Source organism: Sorghum bicolor, chromosome 3, assembly GCF_000003195.3.
Source record: "Sorghum bicolor cultivar BTx623 chromosome 3, Sorghum_bicolor_NCBIv3, whole genome shotgun sequence".
Classification (NCBI taxonomy): Eukaryota; Viridiplantae; Streptophyta; class Magnoliopsida; order Poales; family Poaceae; genus Sorghum; species Sorghum bicolor.
Genome location: NC_012872.2, coordinates 41,140,131 through 41,147,179, shown reverse-complemented (window position 1 = coordinate 41,147,179; position 7,049 = coordinate 41,140,131).

Below are 7,049 nucleotides of genomic sequence, written 5' to 3'. Positions count from 1 at the left end.
GTTCGGGTTGGACAACGCCGCGGCGTCGCTCGCCAAGACGATACGCCCAAATGCTCAGACGCACGTGGAAAGACCAATGGTCATCCCACGTAGCTCTGAAGAGCAGCGGCCGACGACCGAACTGCCGGACCTTTCCCGAGTACGAGGCCTCCGCCGTCTAGGCCCCGGGCGATACTCGATCACCTCCCTCGAGCAACGATGGTCGGAGGAAGGACGTGAGCGTTCCCACACTGCCGAACCAGACTCCGACTCCGAGACAGACAGCTACGACCCTACGAGGGAATGCTATCACCTCGACGGAGCGGCAGAAACCACCGACGAGATACGGGATGCCGTTGCGGGTGGACGAGCCCCCGCGGCACAAGAAGACCCCAGGACGCCTGGGAACGACGGAAGGTTCGACCCTCTTCCTCAGGAAGATAGAACTGCGCAGCTCGCGCAGCTGCGGGAGCTCAAGATGATGCTCGACGAAGATCGCGAGCGCCTCGTCCTGCTCGAGCAAATCCTCGAACAAGACCTGCCCTACCCGCCAGGCGGAAGTGTCCGCAGACGCGCTCGAGAGATACATCGACAGATCGTCGGTGACACGGAGGCGGAGCAACCTGTCGGCCGTTTCCCTCGAGCAGGCCAGAATGTGGTAGCAGCGACGATGCTGCTGCGTAACATGCCAGAACCATCGAATTCCCAGGCCCGACGAATTCGAGATGAAGTTCAGACGTTGCTCCAGGTGGCAGCAGTTCAACAAGCCGAAAGTTCGGCATCTCGACGACGAGGAGCTGCCACAGAGAAGCGCGGCGAACAGCCCCTAATCGAAGAGGAGGTGTCTGTCCAGCAACAACCTCCCCCTCGAGGCAGAAAGACCGCTCTCATCCTCCCTGCCGACAATCAACGTCGACACGACGCGCGACACGACGTCAAAGAAAATAGACGCCGCCGGCACGGAGACGCGGAAGAACGTGGTTATAGCGCGCATCGCGGTGGGAGGTACGACAGCGACGAGGACAGGGTGGCCCCCGAGCCACCAGGCCCGCGGGTGTTCAGCAGGGCGATTCGCAGTACGCCCCTGCCTAGTCCATTCCGACCCCCAACCAGCATCGCGAAGTACAATGGAGAAACCAAGCCAGAACTATGGCTGGCCGATTTCAGGTTGGCTTGTCAGCTAGGTGGCGCTCGGGGGGATGATCGAGCCATCATCAGACAGCTACCCCTTTTCCTCTCCGACACCGCCCGTCGATGGCTCGAGGAGCTCCCAGCCAATCAGATTCATAACTGGGCTGACCTGGTCAGAGTCTTCGAGGGTAATTTCAAGGGGACCTATATACGGCCAGGGAACTCGTGGGACCTCAGCAAATGCAAGCAGAAGTCAGGAGAGACTCTTCGGGAGTACGCTCGACGCTTCTCGAAGCAGCGCACTGAGTTGCCACACATTCCCGACCACGACGTCATCTTGGCGTTTGTCTCGGGCACCACCAGTCGGGACTTGGTGCGGGAATTAGGCCGCAATCGACCTCAGACCGTCGACGAGCTGATGGACGTAGTAGCAAACTACGCGGCAGGGGAGGAGGCAGTCGGCGCTTTCTTCAGCTCAGAAGGAAGAAAAGGCAAGCAGCCCGTCGATGAAGAAAGGACTTCCAGTCGAGGCCTCAAGAAAAATAAAAAGAAGCAGAAAGTACGGCAATTCCACCAGGGAGATTCGGATGACGACCTCGTCGCCACGGTGGATCGAAAGAAGCCGCGAGGCCCTCCGGAGGGAGGCATCTTCGACAAGATGTTGGAGGAGCCGTGCCCTTACCATAAGGGGGGCGCTAACCACAAACTCAAGGATTGTCGCATGCTGAGAAAGCATTTCGACGGTCAGGGGCTCAAAAAAGATGCGCGTGATGACTCCAAGAAGGAGAAGGCTGGCGGCAAGGAGGACAACAAAGATGACGATGGCTTCCCCGCCGTCCACGACTGCTACATGATCTATGGCGGGCCTTCGACTCAGTTGACCACGAGGCAACGCAAGAGGGAGCGTCGCGAAGTCTTCGCGGCAAGGATGGCGGTGCCCCAGTACCTTAGCTGGTCAAGCACTCCCATCACCTTCGACCGAGAAGATCACCCTGACAAGGTGGTCGCCCCAGGCGTCTACCCGCTCGTCGTCGACCCCATCATCGTCAACACCCGACTCTCGAAAGTGCTGATGGACGGCGGCAGCAGCCTCAACATCATCTACCTCGAGACCCTCGATCTCCTTGGCATCGATAGAGGACGCCTCCAGCCAAGCGCCGGCGGCTTCCATGGCGTCGTACCAGGGAAAAAGGCGCTGCCAATAGGTCGAATCGACCTACCGGTCTGCTTCGGCACGGCGGCCAACTTCAGGAAGGAGACCCTCACCTTTGAGGTGGTTGGTTTCCGAGGCACGTACCACGCCATCATCGGACGACCGGGCTACGCCAAGTTCATGGCTATACCCAACTACACATACTTGAAGCTGAAGATGCCAGGTCCCAAAGGCGTCATCACCATCAGTTCTTCCTTCGAGCACGCGTACGAGTGCGACGTCGAGTGCGTCGAGTACGGGGAGGCGGTCGAGAGCTCCACCGAGCTCGTTGCGAAGCTCGAAGCCATGGCCGCTGAGGCTCCAGAACCTAAACGTCATGCGGGCAGCTTCGAGGCGGCGGAAGGAACTAAGAAGATCCCGCTCGACCCCAACAACTCCGACGGCAAGGTGCTGACAATCAGCACCGACCTCGACCCCAAATAGGAAGCCGTGCTCGTCGACTTTCTCCGTGCGAATGCTGATATGTTCGCATGGAGTCCCTCGGATATGCCGGGCATACCAAGGGAAGTCGCCGAGCACTCCTTGGAGATTCGAGCCGGTTCCAAGCCAGTGAAGCAGCGGTTGCGCCGATTCGACGAGGAAAAGCGCAAGATCATTGGCGAGGAAGTCCACAAGCTTTTGACGGCCGGATTCATCAAGGAGGTTCATCATCCTGACTGGTTAGCGAACCCTGTATTAGTTAAGAAAAAGAATGGAAAAATGAGGATGTGTGTCGATTATACTAGTTTGAATAAAGCATGTCCGAAAGTTCCTTTTCCATTACCACGCATTGATCAGATTGTCGATTCTACCGCGGGATGTGAGACCCTTTCTTTCCTTGATGCTTATTCCGGTTACCATCAAATAAAAATGAAGGAGTCCGACCAGCTCGCGACCTCTTTCATCACGCCTTTTGGGATGTATTGCTACGTGACCATGCCATTCGGGCTTCGAAACGCCGGAGCCACGTATCAACGTTGCATGCTCCACGTTTTCGGCAAACACATAGGGTCAACGGTCGAGGCCTACGTCGACGACATTGTCGTCAAGTCGAAGCAACGAGGAGACCTGATCCAGGACCTCGAGGTTGCCTTTAGCTGCTTACGCGCCAGCCGGATCAAGCTTAATCCCGAGAAGTGCGTTTTCGGCGTGCCTCGAGGCATGCTCTTAGGATACATTGTTTCACAGCGCGGTATCGAGGCCAACCCCGAGAAAGTCTCGGCCATCACGAAAATGGGGCCAATCCGAGACATCAAGGGTGTCCAGAGAGTCACGGGGTGCCTGGCGGCTCTGAGCCGTTTCATCTCGAGACTAGGAGAAAAGGCATTACCATTATATCGACTCCTGAAGAAGGTCGACCGCTTTTCTTGGACCCCCGAGGCCGAGGAAGCACTCGAAAAATTAAAGAAGACGCTGACCTCGGCACCAGTCCTGGTTCCACCTCAACCTGCGGAGCCTCTACTCCTCTACGTCGCGTCGACGGCCCAGGTCGTCAGCGCGGCGGTGGTGGTCGAAAGGCCAGAGGAGGGTCACGCGCTGCCGGTCCAAAGGCCAGTCTATTTCGTCAGCGAGGTGCTCTCGGAGACCAAGGCGCGATACCCCCAAATCCAGAAGCTAATCTACGCCGTAATCCTCGCCCGCCGCAAATTACAGCATTACTTCCTGGGTCATCCTATCACGGTGGTCTCTTCTTTCCCTTTGGGCGAGATAATCCAGAGCAAGGAGGCCACGGGAAGGATAGCGAAGTGGTCGGTCGAGCTCATGAGCGAGACTCTCACTTACGCGCCTCGAAAGGCCATCAAATCGCAAGCCCTGGTAGACTTCGTCGCGGAATGGACGGACTCCCAGCTTCCCCCAACTCAGGTCCAGGCGGAGCTGTGGACAATGTATTTCGACGGGTCACTCATGAAAACTGGGGCAGGGGCCGGCCTACTATTCATCTCACCCTTGGGCGTCCACATGAGGTACATAATCAGGATTCACTTCGCCGCATCTAACAATGTCGCAGAGTATGAGGCCCTCGTCAACGGTCTCAAGATCGCTATCGAGTTAGGAGTCCGACGCCTCGACGTCCGAGGCGACTCCCAACTCGTCATCGACCAGGTAATGAAAGCCTCGAGTTGCCATGACCCAAAAATGGAAGCATACTGCAAGGAGGTGCGTCGACTCGAAGACAAATTCCACGGCCTCGAGCTTGTTCATGTCGCTCGACGCTACAACGAGGCAGCCGATGAACTCGCCAAGATTGCATCTACCAGAGGCACAGTGCCGCCTGATGCGTTCTCAAAGGATCTACACGAGCCATCCGTCGACCTAGGCACGGGGGCTGGCGTCGACGCCACCATCGCCCAACCAACCAATGTTGTCGATGCGCCCTTGATGGAGGAAGAGGTGATGGAAATAGAACGACGACCGGGTCGACCATTCGATTGGCGCACACCGTTCCTCGACTGCCTTATCCGCGGTGAGTTGCCAGAAGACAGGACAGAAGCTCGTCGTATCGCTCGACGGGCCAAATCATACGTGATCTACGGTGAAGACAACGAGCTATACCGACGGAGCCCAACGGGGATCTTACAGCGTTGCATCACCATAGAGGAAGGCCGAAAACTCCTCGACGACCTACACTCGGGGGCTTGTGGTCACCACGCCGCCCCACGGACCCTTGTAGGAAACGCTTTTCGGCAAGGTTTTTACTGGCCAACGGCCGTGGCGGATGCCATCGAGCTAGTACGCTCGTGTCATGGGTGCCAATTCTACGCCAAACAGACGCACCAGCCCGCCCACGCTCTTCAGATGATCCCCATCACCTGGCCGTTTGCGGTGTGGGGGCTCGATTTAGTAGGACCTCTACAAAAGGCGAAAGGAGGGTATACCCATTTGCTGGTGGCTATTGACAAGTTCTCCAAATGGATCGAGGCTCGACCCATCACTAACATCCGCTCCGAGCAGGCCGTCCTTTTCTTCTCCGACATCATCCACCGATTTGGGATCCCCAATGTCATCATCACCGACAACGGCACCCAGTTCACTGGCAGAAAGTTCTTGGATTTCTGCGATCAGCATCACATCCGTGTGAACTGGTCCGCAGTAGCCCACCCTCGAACTAACGGCCAGGTTGAGCGTGCCAACGGCATGATTTTGCAAGGACTCAAGCCAAGGATCTACAATCGATTGAAGAAATTCGGCAAGAGATGGGTCGAGGAGCTTTCCTCGGTCCTATGGAGCTTAAGGACAACGCCGAGCAGGGCCACCAAATACACCCCGTTCTTCATGGTCTACGGCTCTGAGGCTATCCTCCCCACAGACCTCGAGTATGGGTCACCTCGACTCAAGGCTTACAATGAGCAATCGAACAAAGAAGCTCAAGAAAACGCGATCGACCAACTCGAGGAGGCTCGAGACATGGCCCTCCTCAACTCTGCTAGATATCAGCAGAAACTCCGACGCTACCACGACAAGCACGTGCGCAAGAGGGACCTCAACATAGGCGACCTTGTCCTACGACGCCGGCAAAGCAACCAAGGACGCCACAAGCTAACCCCACCTTGGGAAGGCCCGTATGTGGTGGCCGAGGTCCTTAAGCCGGGAACGTACAAATTGGCGGACGAAAAGGGGGCAGTCTTCACCAACGCATGGAACATCGAACAGCTACGTCGATTCTACCCCTAGAAGTCCTAGACTTACGATCCTACTTTTTGTACGAAGACTTTGTAAATGAACGCATGAATAAATAAAGTCTTTCCCTCGAGCAGTTTCTTTCTGTACCAAAAATAGTTACGAATTATAGTCCCGACGTTAAAAGGGGATGCCGACCATGACCCATCATAGTCCGCACCCCCTCGGGGGCTACCAGAGGGACGACCCCTCCCCAAGCGTCGAAAAAGCCAAAAAGTTTCTCTCTTTCCTACTTAGTAAACCTCGAACGATCGAGTAGTCGAGGCGCCTCGAGCCCCTCGAGGACCGAAGGATAGCGAGCCTGAGAACACCTACGCCCCCGGGCTATGGAAACTCTACTCATTCCCTCACCCTCGAGGCGATCGAAGCTGTCTTTTACGAAAAATCGAACAAGGAACACATGTGTAGGCGCAAAAGAAATAAAAGAACATCGAGTGGAAAGACAAACAAAACATTTAAACAACCACAAAAATACTGTATCGCTTAGAAACAGGATTAACTAAATTTTATACAAGGGGCCCCAGGCACCCCGAGCAGGCTCGCAGGCCTCAGTCCATGGTACGATCCTCGCCACCCTCACCTCCGCCCGAGCTAGCCTCAGGAGGGAGCACCTCAGGCTCGAAGAGCTTGGCCAACCTTTCTCCAGGAGCCTCCGCGTCGTCGATCAAGGCATGGAGCCTCTCCTCGTTCTCCGCGTCGGTCTTGGAGATGTCGGTGACGAAGCCATGGGACACCACCTCCATGTCGTAGGAGAAGCCCGAGCAGACAACCGCCATCGCCCGCTTCACCCCGATGTGGAGGGCATCCCGCACCCGATCTCGCAGCGTCGCGCCTATGTAGCACAACTGGTCGATCAGGGCGTCGCCTCGAGCGTCCTCCCTCGACTCATCCATAGGCTCGACCTCCCAAGAGGTCGAGAGATCGCTTATCGCCGTCCGCACTCGACGGTTCACAGCGACCTCAGCCTCGAGTTGAGCCTTGGCGTTGCGAGCCTCGGCTTGGGCGGCCAGGAGTTCGTCCTTGAGCCCTATAAACGCCAATACAGAGAAGGTTTAGAAAAAACTCAAGC